This window comes from Manis javanica, chromosome 5 (assembly GCF_040802235.1).
Source record: "Manis javanica isolate MJ-LG chromosome 5, MJ_LKY, whole genome shotgun sequence".
Taxonomy (NCBI): domain Eukaryota; kingdom Metazoa; phylum Chordata; class Mammalia; order Pholidota; family Manidae; genus Manis; species Manis javanica.
In genome coordinates this window covers 67020589-67042396 of record NC_133160.1, presented here as the reverse complement: position 1 = coordinate 67042396, position 21808 = coordinate 67020589, and positions in this window count along the sequence as shown.

The following is a 21808-nucleotide window of genomic DNA, read 5'->3' as shown; positions in this document are numbered from 1 at the left end:
GCCCTGCTATGCTCTGTGTTGGGGAGCCGGCCAGGGCCACTCATTGGCGTGTCACAGAAGAGTGGGTCTGCTTGGAACTCTGGGAGCATTCTGCCACTTTTTGGTGTCTGATGGTTTGATTTCAACCAACATTCTTCAACATTTTTCTCTATTGAAGGTTTGATTCTTTGAGCACTTTTATGATTTTAATAACAGACTGAAGTTGTACAGCCAAAGCTTCAAATGTTTTCTATGGAGCCCGTGACAAACTTTGAGGTGTTATATCTGAACTTTTTGCTTGAATGACAGTTTTCAAGTTCTTAAGTCTGCTGTCTGTACTGCTGGAGCTACATGTGAAACTACTGCAGAATCATGGTTGTGATGTAGTCTGAAGAAGCTGTATTCTTGTATTGAGGTCCAGGTATTAGTTTATGGCTTCTGAAAGCTATGTGTACCTTATTTAACTAATGAGTAGTTTCAAGTTATTGATATTGAGAATGATTTGTTCATCAACTGGAAGTCAATTGCAGAAATTGCTTTCAAGCCTTATGCTTTAATCATTGCCTTAAAATTTTCTTTTTGTTCCTTCGTAAATTTCAAGATTTTCCATATCCTGGCAAATGACATGAGGATTTTTATCCTTCAGTGCTTTATTTTCCTTTTATCATGTTTCTCTGATCATTCATTTTATATTTATAAAATCTACATCACTAAGACTTCACTGCCCACAGTTGGAGCAGCTACTGGAGTTTCCAGCATCATGTACAGTCTCCTGTCTGAATTGTGATGTTGTGCTTATACTTTGGAAAAGCAAACCTCCCAACCAGCTAAGTAAGTCTAAGTGTAAGTCTAGCCAACTCAGAGAAAGTGTTGATGAGGTGTAGTTTCTGCTGTTGTTCCACCCAAATTATTTGGAGTAAATCCCACAGAAACTTCTGTAGTTGATACCAGAGTAGATGGACCAATCCCAGGAGTGTCCTCACCAGTGGGGCAGAGTAGCAGGCAGTCGATGGTGCCGACTTTGCCTCAGGACCACTGAGACAGGAACAGGAACCTGTCACAGCTCCAGATGTAGCTGCTTTCCCAGGGTTAACATAGTGTCACAGTTATTGGCATTCTGTATTTTTTCTAGAATGAATCCAGTGTCAGGCTTATATCCAAAAAGTCCAGTTCCAAAATTTCTGATGGAGCAAAATGTGGATGCTTCTGTTGCGGATGAAGAGTTTCAAAATGCAGCCTCTCAGTAGGGGCTCAAACAGAACTTGGCACTTAGAAGTCTGAAATAGGTATTTGCTCCTTGTAGGATTAGGGCTTGGGGAAGGGTGGTGGTGCTAGTCTCCTGTGTCCCTTTTGTGGCCGTCTCACCTATGGCTGTGGTGGTGGAGCCTGGGTCTGGAGGGAGATTCCAGTGAACCTGGCTGGATTCTTGCCTCAAGGGATTTGAGATATTCACAGGCCTCACAGCTCAAAGCATCACCCATTTTCAGACCCAACCTGGCAGGATCTTTCAGCCCCAGCTCAGAAAACTACATCCTGGAACACATGCTGATTTTCTTTTGTATCATTCTTTACTAGTAAACACTGATGGCAGGTGTCACCTAACTTTTTGTATTCCTGTCTCTAAAAATAGCAATTCACCGTTAGACATTAGTAATGCCATTGTTACTGAGTTCACAGATGATTTTCTTTTTTTTAGGTCATGGTATTTTTTTTCTGTAATAACATAATGTTTTGAAGAGAGTTTTCGTGATGTTGAGTAATTTACTTTGTTTCCTCCATACTTCTGGTTTTCAGTAAGAAGGCATTTTTTTGAGGTTTCAGTCTTTATGGACATATGTAAATAGACTTAGAGTTCACCTCTTAGTCATTGTTAACTATAAATATCAGTGTTGTTTCTTGTCTGCTTTTCTATTCCTCTCCCTATTCTTTGTTATAATAAATTGTAATTTATTGTAACAAGTGGTTCTCCAACTTGCCAGTTTTGTTTTATGTGCAAGTATCATTCTCTGGTATTAGTCTCCTTGGTCATGTAATTACATAAATTTTTAAGTATTAATGCAGAGCTAACATTACTCATCTGTAAAGGCATCAGTGATGCAGTTTTCCAATAAACAATCAAAATTTTGCTTCTTGATAAACTAAATGATTTTAGTATTTTCCAAAAAAGAGCTTTACAGACAACACTTTAACAATGTTTGTTTGCATACACATAGCTTTACATATTTATTGAAAAAAACATTTTTTTAAATGAGTTTTGGTGCTTGAAGCTTTAGATTTGGCTGTTGGGTACAAGTTGTGGGCCCTTGGGAAAAACGTTTTTTCTTTGTGAATCTCATTATATATATGTATGTGTGTGTGTGTGTATATATAATATATATATGATATATATATATTATATATATATATTTTAGTAAAATCCTCACTGTTTTACAATAGGAAGTATTTCATTCTGTTTTTTCCCACTACAAAGATTTCTGTGAATTTTTATTTCAATTTTTCTTAGCTATATAATATACCTTTTTAATGGATAATATTTAATTCACTTTAAAGCACTATTACATAACTCACAAGATATCCTTTCCATTTAGACATGTTACAGTCTTTATTAAGTTTTAGTAAAGACTAATTAGATTAGCATTTTTCTGATAGAAATGCTTTTGGTAGTGAAACAACACTGACAGAAATAAGAACAGCTCTATGATTATCTTGGAGAAGAGTTTTGATTTACTTTAAGAGCATGTATACTGCAATTTTCTTCCCTGCTCCAGGTTCTAGAGACATCCATAAAGAAAACAAAACCATCTTGTTCTTGTGAAACTTATATTCTGGCTGTGATAAAGGAATAGAAAAATCAACAAATGAACAGTGTCTTGAGTGATAACAAGGGCTTTGAAGAAAAATAAAGTTAGACGATGAAAATCTTACTTGGTACCAGTGAGGACAGTGTGTGATTTTAAATGGAAGCCAAATCCTCTGTTAAGGAAAACAAGTTATGTGAGGGGAAAAAGACATAACAATATTTCGTGAAACTGTATTTTAGGCAGAGGAAGCAGCAAGTGCAAAGGCCCTAAGATGGGATTGTGTTTTATGTGTTATGAAGCAGAAAAAAGAAGACTCCCATGGCTGGGGAAACAAGGGTTAAATAAGAAGATGCTGTGGAAACCGTAGGACCCTATGCATGTTATACCATACCCGGGAAGCCACTGCCTGGGTTTTGGATTTCATTCTATGAACTATGGGGAGCTTTTAGAGAACACTAAACACAGAAGTACTTAGATCTTATGTTTGTGTTTAAAGGATCACTGCCATCTGTGTGGTGAACTGACTGAAGGAGCAAGAGTAGAAAAAGGCAGACTAGTTAGGGATCTATTTTATCGATTCAGGTGAGAGCTGATGCTGATCTGAATTGGGGAGACAGAGTGGAGAGGGGAGGAATAGTAGGACCTACGTGCATTTTAAAGGTAGAACAAGAACACTTCATAAGGCTGTATGTGGGATGTGAAAGGAGAAAGGATCTTCTGAGTACCTGGAAGAAGACACGTCACAGGAATTTATTGGCTTAATTAACATAACAATCCAGAGTAGGCAAGGTTCCCAGCACCTCTGATTGGTTTTCTGGGTCTGTTGTGTAGTGAGTGATTCTTTTGGGGTTATAATCCTCCATTGGCTTTCACAGAACTGAAATTACTGCAGAAATTCAAATGGCCCATTCACGCACCATACTATTGAGAAGAGAGAAACTTTTTTCCTAAATCCATCAAATTAAAATCATAAATTTCCTTCTGTAAGATCTAATTAGGTTATATTTCTACATCTAAGCCAATCACAAGGGACAGGAGACTGCCATGGGCTGAGAGGATTTCAGAGTGCCCTATGTTATACCAGAGGCCTCAAAATTCAAAATACGTCTTAACTGTTTTTGTTGCATCAGCAAGGCCCCTAGACAACCACACGTAATTTACCTATCTGACATCTTGATTTTAAAAGTCATTGGTTAGAGTTATGTTACACCTGCCCAATGTGTATGATCTATTCATCTTCAAGCCACTGCTTTTGTTTATGTTTTCCTTCATTTGGAGCTTCTCTTTCTCTTTAACTTGGACTTTCTGTATTATAAGCATCCTCTGTGGCAAGCACAAGCCCTGACTCCTTCGTAAAACCTTCTATGGATACTTCAGCACTCATTGCTTTCTCTGTACGTCGCATCAACACAGTGTTCTTATATTTGATTAGGTAATACAGTTTTTAAATTCACAATTGTATCATCTGTGTCTTCCTCAATTTGATTTTGAGAGCCAAGACTGATAGGGACATGACAAATACTGATTTTGTGTTCATTCATAGGCAATTCTTTTGGGGAATATTCTGTCATTGAATACATATTTTTAACTACTAGCATAACAACATGAGTTTATGCTGATAATTACTTTGTAGTATTTATAAATACTGATTAATTAGTGCAGTATTAGAGTATCTTCTGATTACTGTTATAGACACTTTACTACTAACAAGCTAGCATATAGATGATTAAAAAGAATATTTCTAACATTTAAGTAAAATATCCATAGAAGAAAATGGATAAATTAAAGCCATTTTTCACTTACTGGCTTAATTCCCCTTTTTTTGTATTCTAACCTACTTTTGCCAGATGGAAAAGAAGGAAACAAAGAAAAAGTAAAAAAGTGAGAAAAGAGGGCAGAGAAAAAGAGAAATGAGAAAGAGATTTGAAAGCTACTATTTCAAAGCATCTAATATTCAAAAACATGTAGTTATAAAAAATATTTTCCTGGTGATGAGTTTTTAGATAAAATGCCAAAAGAAAAAAAGGATGATCTAAAAATGTGATCTTTGAAAAAATATAGGTTGCTCTTCATGAAAATTAGAATTTTTACTTTGTAAAATAAATATATGAAAAGATGTTCAACATTATCATCAGATAATTGCAGATTAAAGTTACAAGACAATACTACACATGTATTCAAATGGCTAAAATTCAAAACACTGACAATATAAATTGCTGGCAAGAATGAAGAGCAACAAAATTCTCATTCATTTCTGGTGGGAATGCAAAATGATACAGCCATGTTGGAAAACAGTTTGGCAGTTTCTTACAAGCTAAACAGATTTTATGTAGTACAGAAATTCTGCTAAATTACTTATCTTACTGATTAGAAACCATTTTTCTACCACAAAACTTTCAGGCTTTATTCATATTTGTCAAAAACTAGAACCAAGATGTCCTTCAATAAGTGACTGGATAAACTGTGCTACATTCATACAAGGGAATATTATTCCACAATAAAAAGAAATGAGGGGGCGGAGCCAGGATGGCGGCGTGAGTAGAGCAGTGGAAATCTCCTCCCAAAAACACATAGAGCTATGAAAATATAACAAAGAAAAATCTTCCTAAAATAGAGACCACAGGACACAGGACAACATCCAGACCACATCCACACCTGCAAGAACCCAGCGCCTTGTGAAGGGGGTAAGATACAAGCCCCAGCCGAGCGCCCCTCCCCCCGGCTCCCGGCGGGACCCGAGCGCCCCTCCCCCCGGCTGCCGGCGGGTGGAAAGAAACCGGAGCGGAAATCGCGCGTTTTCCCCCCCTTTTTTTTTTTCTCTTTTTGGTGAGCAATTTTTGGAAGCCTTAAAGGGACAGGGACCCCAGTGCTAGGGAGGCAGGGTGGCGGGACTGGTGAGCGGGTGCCTGGGACCGGCGCCTGAGGACAAAGAATATCCCACATTTTTCCCTGCGGGACCGGTGGGCGGGTGCCTGAGACCGGCACTTGAGGACAGAGGAAATCGCGCATTTTTCCCCTTTTTTTTTTCTCTTTTCTGCGAGTGCTTTTTGGAAGCCTAAAAGGGACAGGGACCCCGGTGCTAGGGAGGCAGGGCGGCGGGACTGGTGAGCGGGTGCCTGGGACCAGTGCCTGAGGACAAAGAATATCGAGCGTTCCTTCCCTGCGGGACCTGTGGGTGGGTGCTTTTTGGAAGCCTTGAAAGGACAGGGACCCTGGTGCTAGGGAGACAGGGCAGCAGGACCAGTGAGCGGGTGCCTGGGACCGGCACCTGAGGACAAAAAAAAAAAAAAAAAAAATTGCTTGTTTTTTCCTTTTTTTTTTTTTTCTTTCTGTTCCCTCTCTCATTGTTGCTGTTGTTGTTTTGGTTTGGAGAGTGCTTTTTGGAAGTCTTAAAGGGGCAGGACAGGTCACTTAGACCAGAGGCAGGGAATCTGGGGATCTCTGGGCACTCTAACCCCCTGGGCAGCAGGGAGCACAGAGGCCCCTTACGGAGATAAATAGCCTCCTGGCCGCTCCCCCTCCAACGGGGCTCCACCATTTTGGAGGAACAGCCCCAGCCAGGCCAATCCCACAGCAACAGCGGAGATAAACCCCAAAGCAACTAGGCAGGAAGCAGAAGCCCTGTCTGCGCACAACTGCCCAGCACAAGCAACTAGAGGTCGCTAGTCTCCCAGGAAAAGGCTACAAACCAACAAGAAGGGAAGCTCTTCCAGCGGTCACTTGTACCAGCTCTGCAAACTATCTCTATCACCATGAAAAGACAAAACTACAGGCAGACAAAGATCACAGAGACAACACCTGAGAAGGAGACAGACCTAACTAGTCCTCCTGAAAAAGAATTCAAAATAAAAATCATGAACATGCTGACAGATATGCAGAGAAAAATGCAAGAGCAATGGGATGAGATGCAGAGAAAAATTCAAGAGCAGTGGGATGAGATGCAGAGAAAAATGCAAGAGCAGTGGGATGAAGTCCGGAAGGAGATCACAGATGTCAGGAAAGAGATCACAGAAGTGAAACAATCCCTGGAAGGATTTATAAGCAGAATGGATAAGATGCAAGAGGCCATTGAAGGAATAGAAGCCAGAGAACAGGAACGTATAGAAGCTGACATAGAGAGAGATAAAAGGATCTCCAGGAATGAAACAACACTAAGAGAAATATGTGACCAATACAAAAGGAATAACATTCGTATTATAGGGATACCAGAAGAGGAAGAAAGAGGAAAAGCGATAGAAAGTGTCTTTGAAGAAATAATTGCTGAAAACTTCCCCAAACTGGGGGAGGAAATAATCGAACAGACCATGGAATTACACAGAACCCCCAACAGAAAGGATCCAAGGAGGACAACACCAAGACACATAGTAATTAAAATGGCAAGGATCAAGGACAAGGAAAGAGTTTTAAAGGCAGCTAGAGAGAAAAAGGTCACCTATAAAGGAAAACCAATCAGGCTAACATAAGACTTCTCAACAAAAACCCTACAGGCCAGAAGAGAATGGCATGATATACTTAATGCAATGAAACAGAAGGGCCTTGAACCAAGGATACTGTATCCAGCACGACTATCATTTAAATATGATGGTGGGATTAAACAATTCCCAGACAAGCAAAAGCTGAGGGAATTTGCTTCCCACAAACCACCTCTACAGGGCATCCTACAGGGACTGCTCTAGATGGGAGCACCTCTAAAAAGAGCACAGAACAAAACACACAACATATGAAGAATGGAGGAGGAGGAATAAGAAGGGAGAGAAGAAAAGAATCTTCAGACAGAGTATATAACAGCTCAATAAGCGAGCTAAGTTAGGCAGTAAGATACTAAAGAAGCTAACCTTGAACCTTTGGTAACCACGAACCTAAGGCCTGCAATGGCAATAAGTACATATCTCTCAATAGTCACCCTAAATGTAAATGGACTTAATGCACCAATCAAAAGACATAGAGTAATAGAATGTATAAAAAAGTAAGACCCATCTATATGCTGCTTACAAGAAACTCACCTTAAACCCAAAGATAAGCATAGACTAAAAGTCAAGGGATGGAAAAACATATCTCAGGCAAACAACAGTGAGAAGAAAGCAGGGGTTGCAGTACTAATATCAGACAAAATAGACTTCAAAACAAAGAAAGTAACAAGAGATAAAGAAGGCCACTACATAATGATAAAGGGCTCAGTCCAACAAGAGGATATAACCATTCTAAATATATATGCACCCAATACAGGAGCACCAGCATATGTGAAGCAAATACTAACAGAACTAAAGAGGGAAATAGACTGCAATGCATTCATTGTAGGAGACTTCAACACACCACTCACCCCAAAGGATAGATCCACCGGGCAGAAAATAAGTAAAGACACACAGGCACTGAACAACACACTAGAACAGATGGACCTAATAGACATCTATAGAACTCTACATCCAAAAGCAACAGGATATACATTCTTCTCAAGTGCACATGGAACATTCTCCAGAATAGACCACATACTAGCTCACAGAAAGAGCCTCAGTAAATTCCAAAATATTGAAATTCTACCAACCAATTTTTCAGACCACAAAGGTATGAAAGTAGAAATAAATTCTACAAAGAAAACAAAAAGGCTCACAAACACATGGAGGCTTAACAACATGCTACTAAATAATCAATGGATCAATGAACAAATCAAAATAGAGATCAAGGAATATATAGAAACAAATGACAACAACAACACTAAGCCCCAACTTCTGTGGGATGCAGTGAAAGCAGTCTTAAGAGGAAAGTATATAGCAATCCAGGCACACTTGAAGAAGGAAGAACAATCCCAAATGAATAGTCTAACATCACAATTATTAAAACTGGAAAAAGAAGAACAAAGGAGGCCTAAAGTCAGCAGAAGGAGGGACATAATAAAGATCAGAGAAGAAATAAACAACATTGAGAAGAATAAAACAATAGCAAAAATCAACGAAACCAAGAGCTGGTTCTTTGAGAAAATAAACAAAATAGATAAGCCTCTAGCCCAACTTATTAAGAGAAAAAGAGACTCAACACAAATCAACATAATCAGAAATGAGAACGGAAAAATCACGACAGACTCCACAGAAATACAAAGAATTATTAAAGATTACTATGAAAACCTATATGCCAACAAGCTGGAAAACCTAGAAGAAATGGACAACTTCCTAGAAAAATACAACCTCCCAAGACTGACCAAGGAAGAAACACAAAAGTTAAACAAACCAATTACAAGCAAAGAAATTGAAACAGTAATCAAAAAACTACCCAAGAACAAAACCCCGGGGCCGGACGGATTTACCTCGGAATTTTATCAGACACACAGAGAAGACATAATACCCATTCTCCTTAAAGTGTTCCACAAAATAGAAGAAGAGGGAATACTCCCAAACTCATTCTATGAGGCCAACATCACCCTAATACCAAAACCAGGCAAAGACCCCACCAAAAAAGAAAATTACAGACCAATATCCCTGATGAATGTAGATGCAAAAATAATCAATAAAATATTAGCAAACAGAATTCAACAGTATATCAAAAGGATCATACACCATGACCAAGTGGGGTTCATCCCAGGGATGCAAGGATGGTACAACATTCGAAAATCCATCAACATCATCCACCACATCAACAAAAAGAAAGACAAAAACCACATGATCATCTCCATAGATGCTGAAAAAGCATTTGACAAAATTCAACATCCATTCATGATAAAAACTCTCAGCAAAATGAGAATAGAGGGCAAGTACCTCAACATAATAAAGGCCATATATGATAAACCCACAGCCAGCATTATACTGAACAGCGAGAAGCTGAAAGCATTTCCACTGAGATCGGGAACCAGACAGGGATGCCCACTCTCCCCACTGTTATTTAACATAGTACTGGAGGTCCTAGCCACGGCAATCAGACAAAACAAAGAAATACAAGGAATCCAGATTGGTAAAGAAGAAGTTAAACTGTCACTATTTGCAGATGATATGATACTGTACATAAAAAACCCTAAAGACTCCACTCCAAAACTACTAGAACTGATATCGGAATACAGCAAAGTTGCAGGATACAAAATCAACACACAGAAATCTGTAGCTTTCCTATACACTAACAACGAATCAATAGAAAGAGAAATCAGGAAAACAATTCCATTCACCATTGCATCAAAAAGAATAAAATACCTAGGAATAAACCTAACCAAAGAAGTGAAAGACTTATACTCTGAAAACTACAAGTCACTCTTAAGAGAAATTAAAGGGGACACTAATAAATGGAAACTCATCCCATGCTCATGGCTAGGAAGAATTAATATCGTCAAAATGCCATCCTGCCCAAAGCAATGTACAGATTTGATGCAATCCCTCTCAAATTACCAGCAACATTCTTCAATGAATTGGAACAAATAATTCAATAATTCATATGGAAACACCAAAGACCCCGAATAGCCAAAGCAATCCTGAAAAAGAAGAATAAAAGTAGGGGGGATCTCACTCCCCAACTTCAAGCTCTACTACAAAGCCACAGTAATCAAGACAATTTGGTACTGGCACAAGAACAGAGCCACAGACCAGTGGAACATATTAGAGACCCCAGAAATTAACCCAAACATATATGGTCAATTAATATTTGATAAAGGAGCCATGGACATACAATGGCAAAATGACAGTCTCTTCAACAGATGGTGCTGGCAAAACTGGACAGCTACATGTAGGAGAATGAAACTGGACCATTGTCTAACCTCATATACAAAGGTAAACTCAAAATGGATCAGAGACCTGAATGTAAGTCATGAAACCATTAAACTCTTGGAAAAAAACATAGGCAAAAACCTCTTAGACATAAACATGAGTGATCTCTTCTTGAACATATCTCCCCGGGCAAGGAAAACAACAGCAAAAATGAGCAAGTGGGACTACATTAAGCTGAAAAGCTTCTGTACAGCGAAAGACACCATCAATAGAACAAAAAGGAACCCTACAGTATGGGAGAATATATTTGAAAATGACAGATCCGATAAAGGCTTGACGTCCAGAATATATAAAGAGCTCACACGCATCAACAAACAAAAAACAAATAACCCAATTAAAAAATGGGCAGAGGAACTGAACAGACAGTTCTCTAAAAAAGAAATACAGATGGCCAACAGACACATGAAAAGATGCTCCACATCGCTAATTATCAGAGAAATGCAAATTAAAACTACAATGAGGTATCACCTCACACCAGTAAGGATAGCTGCCATCCAAAAGACAAACAACAACAAATGTTGGTGAGGCTGTGGAGAAAGGGGAACCCTCCTACACTGCTGGTGGGAATGTAAATTAGTTCAACCATTGTGGAAAGCAGTATGGAGGTGCATCAAAATGCTCAAAACAGACCTACCATTTGACCCAGGAATTCCACTCCTAGGAATTTACCCTAAGAACGCAGCAATCAAGTTTGAGAAAGACAGATGCACCCCTATGTTTATCGCAGCACTATTTACAATAGCCAAGAATTGGAAGCAACCTAAATGTCCATCGGTAGATGAATGGATAAAGAAGATGTGGTACATATACACAATGGAATACTACTCAGCCATAAGAAGTGGAAAAATCCAACCATTTGCAGCAACATGGATGGAGCTGGAGGGTATTATGCTCAGTGAAATAAGCCAAGTGGAGAAAGAGAAATACCAAATGATTTCACTCATCTGAGGAGTATAGGAACAAAGGAAAAACTGAAGGAACAAAACAGCAGTGGAATTACAGAACCCAAAAATGGACTAACAGGTACCAAAGGGAAAGGAACTGGGGAGGATGGGTGGGCAGGGAGGGATAAGGGGGGGGAAGAAAAAGGGGGGTATTAAGATTAGCATGCATGGGGGGGAGGGAGAAAGGGGAGGGTGGGCTGCACAACACAGAGAGGACAAGTAGTGACTCTACAACATTTTGCTAAGCTGATGGACAGTAACCATAATGTGGTTGTTAGGGGGGACCTGATCTAGGTGAGAGCATAGTAAACTTAGTATTCTTCATGTAAGTGTAGATTAAAAATTTAAAAAAAAAAAAAAAAAGAAAGAAAGAAAGAAAAGGGATTACTCCTTGATAGGATAAAACTATTGGTAAATCAAAGATCAACGCATGCTTTAAATATCCTTAATGTTGATCACTTAAAGGGTGTCAGATGATCAGCTATGGAGGTACTCTTTTCTGATAATATTCCTTTCTCTTAATTAAAAAAAAAAAAAAAAAAAAGCAGTTACTGTGTGCTGACCTCCAATGAGTTCTGCACAGTGGTATAGAGGGCATGTCAAAGTGTGGGCAAAGGGTCTGTTTGTTTCTATGCAGAAGTTCAAAGCCTAGCTTGGATACCCAGAAAATGAACTAAGATACGATATGAGGAGGAGCTTCTGGCATCAGCACTCTCTGGAGGACCTGTGCCGGGGGATGATCATCAAAAAGCCTCCACAGGGATCCGGACGATGCTGCGGTTGTGGCTGCATCCAGCCCACCGTCTCCTGGACTTGCCATAAGAATGAGGAGGAGATGTCTAGGCTGGCATGTGCATACAGTGAGACAACGAATTTGACCGGATCTGTACTGTTGGAACTCAACCAGGAGTTGGGAGGGGTGCAAGGTGTAGCACTCCAAAATCTCATGACTATAGACTATCTATGGTTAAAAGAACATATGGGATGTGAACAGATCCCAGAAATGGGCTGCTTTAATTTGTCTGATGGTTCAAGTACAGTTGGACAATATCCATCATATCATAGATAAATTTTCAAAAATGCCTAGGGTGCCTAAATGGTTTTCTTGTCTTCACTGGAGATGGATGGTAATTATAGATTTGCTTTGTTTATGTCACCGTATTCCTATTATGTTAATATGTGTGTACAAATTAGTTAGTAGTTTAAAACCTATACATACTTAAGGTACTCTACAAGAAGATATGTCAAAGAAATAATCCTCCCAAGTTTCCTTCATATGCTACATCTATAGCTTTTCTTCTTCCTTCCTAATTACAACCCTTAAATAGAATTCGTGCCTCATATCGAATTTACCGAGTATCATAATTCCTCCAGGTGGTAAAGATACCTCGAGACAAGTGCTGGGCATAGAAGCCACAGGGCATAAATCTGCAAAGAAGTAAAAAGCTAACCTTTGCAAACAATATGGCTTCTCTCTCACTTACCAACTTTACATTTCCTTGTATGGCCCCAGAAGATGACTGGTTAGCCAGAGACGGGTAAGATTCCTCAAGGGAGGAACAACCTAAGACAGGCACAGTCGCAGGGGGGCCATCAGGTGAGAATTTGGGGATCAACAGAGGTGAGGCTCAGAACCTCACCCCCCTTGCTTTGAGAGAAATCTTCTGCATCCGTGGATGTCTTGCTGCCCTTGTCTAGCCTGGATTAATACTTAGTCCATAGGCACACACCTGATCATCTGATCATCTACATTTGCCTTCTTACAGCACTAAACTATGTTTTCTACCTTTATCTTGCATCTACCTACCACTTCAGCATTTTATTAAAAATAAAAATAATAATAATAATAGGAGAAATGTGGGATCAACATATAAATCAAGTACAAAAATCAAATGAATATTCATATTTGACCTGATTGTTTATAGGTCATATTGCATGATCAAAACCGAAAGTTTCTGTGATGACTGCCCTTGTACTGTTCACCATGTAAGAATTTATTCACTATGTAAGAATTCGTTCACCATGTAAGAACTTGTTCGTTATGCTTCAGAAGATTGGAGGCTGACGAGAATTAGGCTTGAGATGGATTAATGATTGTACATTGAGCGTTGACCCCCCTATACTGATTTTTATTGTTGTTAACAACCATTTGATCAATAAATATGAGAGATGCCCTCTCAAAAAAAAAAAAAAAAAAGAAAGAAATGAGCTATTAAGTCAGTGAAAGAAATGAATGAGTCTTAAATGCATATTGTTAAGTGTAAGAAGTCAGTCTGCAAAGGCTACATCATTTATGATTCCAATTATATGACCTTTTGGAAAAGGCAATAATAAAATAATGGTACAAAGATCAATGGTTGCCAGGATATTAGAGGGGAGGAAAGGAGGGTGAATAGGTGAAGAGGATTTCTTAGGTCAGGGAAAATATTCTGAGTGATCCATTTGGTAAATTAAGTTGGAATCATCAGAATGAACTCAGATTTAGTTTAATATAGGAACAGATATTTACATATACAAATAATTACAATATGTATAGATTCAAGAATTAGCATGCATACATAAATACATTTCCTTGCACTGTTGGCTGAGAGGACCTAAAAAATCAATGACATACCAATAGCTAAGAGCATACCTGGTATATATAGGTATTGATTTCTAATACTGCTCCAATAAGGGGAACCTGATTCCTTGAAGAATGGCTGATTCTACGATTGGGGCAGGAAATATATGTGAGGAGTCTGGAGCAACTCGTAGTGACAGGAATTAAGAAAATGCTCAAAACACGCAGAAACACTAATTAGGTTTATCAATAGAATATAGGAGCCAACTAAGAGCTCCCACTGGTCAAAGATAGGACAATCCAAGCAACAAATAAAATAGTATTGAATTATAATTCAGTGTATAAAATGAATATTCATAAATCCATAGTGATGTGAATGCTTGATTGAATGAATGAATGATAAATGTATGGGGGACTTGACAAATCTCCTGTGCAGAAAAATTCCAAGTAATTTGTGTACATATTGTGCTCTCACGGAGGTGGAGTGTAACTCCCCACTCCTTATGGGTGTGCTGCCTGTACTGAGTTCTTTTCAGAGAGGTCAGTATGGAAATAGGAGTTGGAGAGAATAACTTTTCAGTGGAGAAACCTGAAAAATACTGCCTTAGCTAGGTGCTTACGATCAACATGAGCAGTGATCTTATCCTGTATCCTTGATAAGATATTGTGAAAATAGTACCTTACCTCTGTGGTCTTCCTTTTCAAACTCCATAGCCACAGTATAATCATGAGAAAAAAAATCAAATTCCTATTAAGGGGCATTTTTCAAAATACATAATGAGCATGCATCAAAATTGCCAAGGTCATCAAAGACAAGGAAGTCTGAGAAACTGTCACATCGTGAGAAGCCTAAAGGTGCCTCATGACTGAATGTAGTGTGGTCTCCTAGGTAGGATCCTGGAATGTAGAAAGGTCACGTAAAAATGGAGATCTGAATAACCTATGGCTTTTACTTCATACTAATAATAAGGGCTTATTAATTGTAACAAAGATTCCATACTAATTTAAAATCTTAGTAATAAGGGAAAGTGGGCATAGAAATACGGAAGCTCTCTGTACTGTTTTCACAACTTTCTGTAAATCTAAAGCTGTCTTAACATTTTAAAAAGTTGCCTTAAAAATAATTTAAATCCCCACTGCTCAATAAAACAAAACCAAGCAAAATATTATTGTCCCTTTAAACATTAGTCAGGAGCTTTAAGTCAATTCACTGTAGTAACAGGCTGTGTAATGCATATTAATGCTAAGAGAACATGGTATAAGTAGTTCACCTCTCTAACCTAATTTCTTAAGAATCCAGAACAGGCTCTGTCTGGATGGCAATGTAGTGACAAGCTTGGAATGTGGAAACATCTGGATGGCCATTTTCTGTCTTTCTGTATTCTGTCTCTGAAAATGGCTGAAGATTCCAAAGCAAAATAGCATTAAAATATTTAAAAACATCAATAACACTAAAAAGGAAGGGTGCTATTTGTGATGGAGAAAAAAGCATTTGCCATCAACACAGCAATAACAATACTTATTATTGAAACCTAATCTTTAATGATTAAAAAAAATTGTAATTCAGGTCTGTAGGTATTTCTTTCATTAGTGAAGTCCTTTGAATGCCCTAAATAATTCAGTGTTCAGAAGCCAGCAACTCAAATTGAAGTTAGGAGCGTTGTTTGTACAGGTGGTTTGCCTGCTGGGAGTTGAAGTTCTTACTTCTGTTGTCCATATCAATTATTCTGGGACTGTGTCTGTTTAGTGTCTGCCAGTTTTTGTAACAACAGAAGACTAGTTTAAAATTGCTGACATAACATTTGCTAAGTTGTCCTAAAAGTGGTGCTCTGTTTCCAAATAAAAAGAATCAAGGGTAGAGGGAAATGCTCAGATGATTAAAAATTAAGTCCATTATATGATTGTGTCAGATTTAACATTTAAAATGTGTCAACAAAAGTTATTAGCAATATGCTGCCTGAAATTAATTCTGAAACACTTTAGTTTCTTTATTATAGGATTTTAAAGCATTCATCTCCAGATTTAGAATTTTTTTCATTCTTTTGAATCTTTAATTCAAGGCAACAGAAAAAAATTACGGTTCTTTGAAATGTATGCATACTGCTCAATTACTAGAAGAGTAGTACTAGAAAACTAGATTATATACACACAGAAATACATATGCAAGACTAAAAATTATGAGAGTTAATTGAATACTTCTTAAGTAGGGATTTTGTAAACTTTGGCTTTTAGGATAAAAGTAACAAAAAACCTCCCAGGAAATTGGCAAAAGCTTGCAATTTGACCATTTTGCACTAGTCCTTGGACTGTCAAATAGCTGTGTCCATTTTAGTCTCCACTCTGACAACTCTAAATTTGTTCATGATCAATAATAATTGATTGTTCTCATATATAATTACTATTGATATTAATGTTTTGTTATAGTATTCGGGTTTATTATTAATATTAAGTATGTATTTTCAAATATTGATGTTATTCTTTGCATAATTGAAACAAAAATCTCATATTTTATGAAATGAAATTCAGTCATTTTAAGTATGTATACATTTTTTACAAAAGTAAAAAGTACATATTTGATGAAATTTTGATGCTGTGACTTGTTTTAAAAAATTTAACATTTAATCATTATAATGACAGTGTATTAGTTTGAAAATTGGAGAATGTTTCAATTCTTATGAGCCATTAAATTTTTTTTGTTTTAATATTAATTATAAATGGTATAGTACCAACTATGTTCTACTATAATTCCAATTTTCTGGAATTATTTGGTATATTTTTACAGAAAGTGAAAAAAATAGCCATTAAAGTATGCTTTATTATCTTTACATTTAATACTTTTTAGGTCATGAATCTCTAAAGAACAATCCTATTTTGGAATTCTTAACATATTGTGAGGATGAATAAAGCAAAATATTAGTTTTTAATGCCTCAAAAATTCATGAAAAGGAAAAAAATTTCAAATCACAAATAATAAATACTTATTTTTAACAAGCCATTTTGCATTTTGTTAAAAACATGATTTGGGAACACATCCACAGTATGAGGAACTGTCATAAGTGCTTTACATTATTATTTCAACAAATCCTCAAAAAGCCCCATTTTGCAAGTTACCTAAGTAAAGTCATAGAGATCTGAGTTTGAGCCAAAATAGATTAAAAATATTATCTATATTGTCAATTATGAGCTCAAGAACTTAGAATCAATACATAACAGATCAAACAAGACATTTTAAAAAGTCATTTTAACAAAGGGTAAGAATGTCTCCAGAAATACAACAGAGTTTCTTGATGGAAAATATTGACATTATTAAAGGAATGATTGCTCAGTTGATTGGGCAGTGGGAGTAGAGTGAGGATTGCTCAAGTAGGAAAGCATTGAATTAAGAAATAGTTCAGAGGTAAAAGAAGGTAGTGGCCATTACCCACCTTAGGGCTAAATGCGAGAAGTGACCATCACATCCTACCAGTCAGTCTCTGAGCATATCCAGCCGTGGGCAAGATGGCCAACATTTACCTTCAGGAGTACAAGCTTCCATCTCAGTTCCTCACAAATCTCTACTGGGGGAACATCTACTTTTCTCTACTAATTATCAAGAGAAAGGAGATTAACTCCAGAAGAAAAGATTCAGAATTATCACACAGAGGAAGAGAAGTCAAAGAAATTATGGCAGCATTTGGGTGTTCCAGCCAGGCATACATACCCTCTGCAAGAGGGTTGTGGGCACCAGGACAGAGAGGTTGTACTGCGTGTGAGTCCACATAGGACTTATAAACAGTTTTTAAAATTGAGATCCCAGAATACTATTAGGGTCTCATTCTCATTGACCTCTGTGATAATAATGCTGTGCACACAGGATTTTACTGGGGTTAAAACATTTATGCAATTTATCCCTTGGCAGCTGGAGACTTTAGAGTGCTTTCTCATTGGATTGGGGGCTGCTGGATGAAGAGAATGGTGCAGAACTATAGCAGTATGAAATAAGAGTTAACCAAGGTCACACAGTATAGGAGGGGCTTCTTGTCACCTAATTCTTTTTCTGAAACCATGCTCATCAAGCAAGCTAATGAGGACAGCATGGCTTTCCCAAAAGCATATCAGCAGAGAGAATGTTCTGGTCAGAGGACTCAAGTGCCTGGTCCCCTCACTGTAATTATTAAAACAGGGCTTTGATTTTTAAAATCAGTCCTTTGAGCTTATTTAAATACCACTAGAAATAGATAGCTAGGTTTCGCAGTCTGGGAAGGCTAAGGTCCAGACTCAGCGTCAGGCAGATCTACCAAGGTAATGAGACTCTCAGAGGTCTGTTGGAAGGCAGCCTGTTGGCCTTCTCTAACGACACTCCCTCTTCCTCGTGGATGGAGCCAAGTCTGGTCATTTTCCCAAGGTGAACTCTGCCACAGGTACTTCGTAGGAACAGACAATTAAAATGATACAGTTTATTTGTGCAGCTTGCTGTAGTTTAAAACACGTTTGCATGGAGCTGATCACATTTAATAGAGCAGTTTTTCAGCGTATTGTTCCACTCATTTTACAGATGAAGGAAATAAAACTCAGGTGGATGTCAGGTGCCCCTACATTTGTTCCCACATCAGATTTTTTTCCTTCAAAAATACTAACTCCTGAAAGGAAGCATGAGCAGGGAATGCTCTGGATGCTGGTAGTACTCTTTTTATTGATCTGGATGCTGGTTACACAGGTATGTTCAGTTTGTGAAATTCATTGGGCTATATACACTTATGAAATATACATTTTATGTAGACAATTATGCTTCAAAATAATGTTAATTCATGTTTAAATAAAAATGGCTAGAAAAGAAAAAATGACACTGTTTTCTTTATCTTTAAACTTATTTACAATTCTTAAGCTTATCACAGTCAACTTGCTGACAATTTTTAGCTTAATATTGATCTAATTGAATAATCCCTTTCTTCTATAAGTTTTAAGGCTGTCTATAAGGTGGTGCCAACAAATGACAGGTTCTGGCTATTTAAAGATTAATAATGCAGAGTAAGAGAAATGAATGTGGCATTATATCTAGTTGTACATATTTGAAGAGCCTGATAAATCTTATGAATAAACATGAATCATAAATCACATTAACATTCTTAGGATTCCACTGGACTAGACAAATTGTACCGAGAAGTGATAAATGAATTATTCACAGAAGTATTTTCAAGAGTTAGATGACATTGCAGATTAAGGTTTGTATGTGGGAAATGGAGATGTGAGGAGTGAGATGGAGCAGTTAATTGAATACATATGTGACTGAATTAGACTAGAAGGAAAGTGCCTAAGGGTTTAATGGGAAGATCAATTCACATGCCCACTTCCCATGTTTGAAATATCTCACAAAGGAGAATTATAAATCCTTTCACTGCTTCCATTTCATTTGTAAAGACGAGTCTGGAAACACCCTACCTAGAGAGGTGATTTGGCCTCAGATATTGGCAACTATAAATGTGTCTGTTGGTTTTTTTTAAAGTAACCAATGAATACGAGGCTGTAGATGTAAAACAAAGCAGTACTCCAGCAGGAAGTTGGGGGGTGTTTCACACAACACACATTTAGTGGCTAAGTCTGCTCTAAAAAATAAAGTCTTAACAAATAAATAAGTAAATAAATATATATATTTTTAAATTGAGGAGTGGAAAGGATCAAGGAAATGACATATTTTGATACCATTGGAAATGAGTCGGACTGAGCAATTGAATAAAGGGCAAGACCACATCTCATCCCTTCAAGTAGGAGGTGGAGCTGCCTCAAAAACAAGTTTCTCTTTTAAAGAGGTAAATCTCTGATTCTAAAGAAACAAGTACCAATAAGAATCTCTATGAGGACAACCCCTTGAAAAATGTCTCATTTTTTATATGCTTTCCCCATGGTGGCAGTCATACAAAACAAATTCTAAAAAATTTGCCTTTGCCCTGTCTTTCCCTGTCTTCTGTTTACAGGGAAAGATCCTCAGTCACAGTGGCCTTTGCAGCCACTCTACAAAGCCCAGACAGAGTTCTGGGTTAGAGTCTCTAGGGAAGGAAACTCATCTTTCCAGCTTGGTGACAACCCTATGCTTGAAGAAAATAATACCATCAGAAGCTAACAGAGTGGAAGCATGATGAGCAAATATTTAACAAAGGCTGCAAAATGGTGAGAGATTGCTAGTGGAGGTTGGAAAAATTAAGCCCTGTTATAAAACAACAAAAATTAAGCCTTGTTATAAAATAACAAACAATTGACAAGACTATACCAATAGATATGTTAAAAAATGTTGGAATTTGGCAAAATGATTTCAAGACTAAATGCTGAAAGTGTCAGTTGGCTTCTTTTAGCTGAATAAAATAAGGTAGTTCAGGAACAATCTAAGTTAGCACAGGCGTAGGCAAACTGTCTATAAAGGCCAGATAGAGAATAATTTTGGGTTTGTGACTATTCAGTCTGTCTCACCTATTCAACTCTGCTATTGTGCAAAACAGCTGAAGACAGTAATAAATCAATCAGTGTGGCTGTGTTTCAGAAAACTTTTTATGGACATTGAAATGCCAATATAATATAATTTGTATGTATCACAAAATATTATCCTTCTTTTGATTTTTTTCCATTTTCCTAACTCCTGCTCAGGTAGCAGACGCGTAAACCTAAACCAGCAGGGGAGAGAAACGAGGCCCCCTACTCAACATCTAGCAAATGCACAGAAACCTAGATAAGAAGCAAGCCTAGCCTAGACTACAAAACTGCCCTGGTGACCTGCAGTTTCATGAGCAATGGCATGCACCCACTTCTAGGCTACTGAATTGTGAGATGGTTTGTTGAATAGTAAGATAGCTGATACAGAATGTTTCCTTTTTAATTTGATTACATTAGCATTTTATTTGGCCAGAAGCTGGGAAGCAAACTACAGCTGACACTTGAACAAGGTGGGGGTTAGGGCCACTGATCCCCATACAGTCAGATATACACATATAACTTCTGTGTCCCCCAATACTTCTAATAGCCTACTGTTGACTGGAAGTCAACATGAAGAGATGATAATGCATATTTTGTACATTAAATGCATTATATACCATGTTCTTAAAACAAAGTAAGCTAGAGAAAAGAAAATATTTTTTCAAATTGTTGCAAATCTCCAAAAATTTTTCCCATGTATTTATTGAAAAGAATCCATGCATCAGATCCATGTACTTCAAACCCTTGTTGTTCAAAGGTCACTGTATATTGAAATATTCCTTATGGCATAATATATTTAGAATTGAAGACTAATAGTGAGTACTAATCAGATTTATATGCTGTGTATAATAAAAATTATTTTTAACTGCCTAAAACGAAGGAACAGCTTAGTTTTTACTAACGTATGTAAGCAGTATACCTAACTGGATTTTTTGAAGCCTAGTCCAGTGAAGTAAGGCTTATCAGCATAACTGGACTAAGTATATAATGAATAGCTTTCCTCATCATGAAATTTGCATTCTTACTTGAAAAAAAATCTCAATATTGATTTTCATTATTACATTCTGTTGTACCTAGTGTTTATCACCATTAAATAACTTTATTGAAAAAATAATGGGAAATTGTGAGGAACCTTTAAAAAGGAAAAGAGACACTACAATGCAATCCAAACATCCTAAGGGATTACAAATGAGGTAAAAGAAACTAAGTGAATACTTAGAAAAATTATTATGAGTTAAAAGTTTCCAAGTGCCTTTGTTAATGTTCATATGCTTTGCTTAATTATATGTGTTTTCACTCTAAAATACAAAGGAAGAAAACAGACACCAACTGTAACCATTTTGA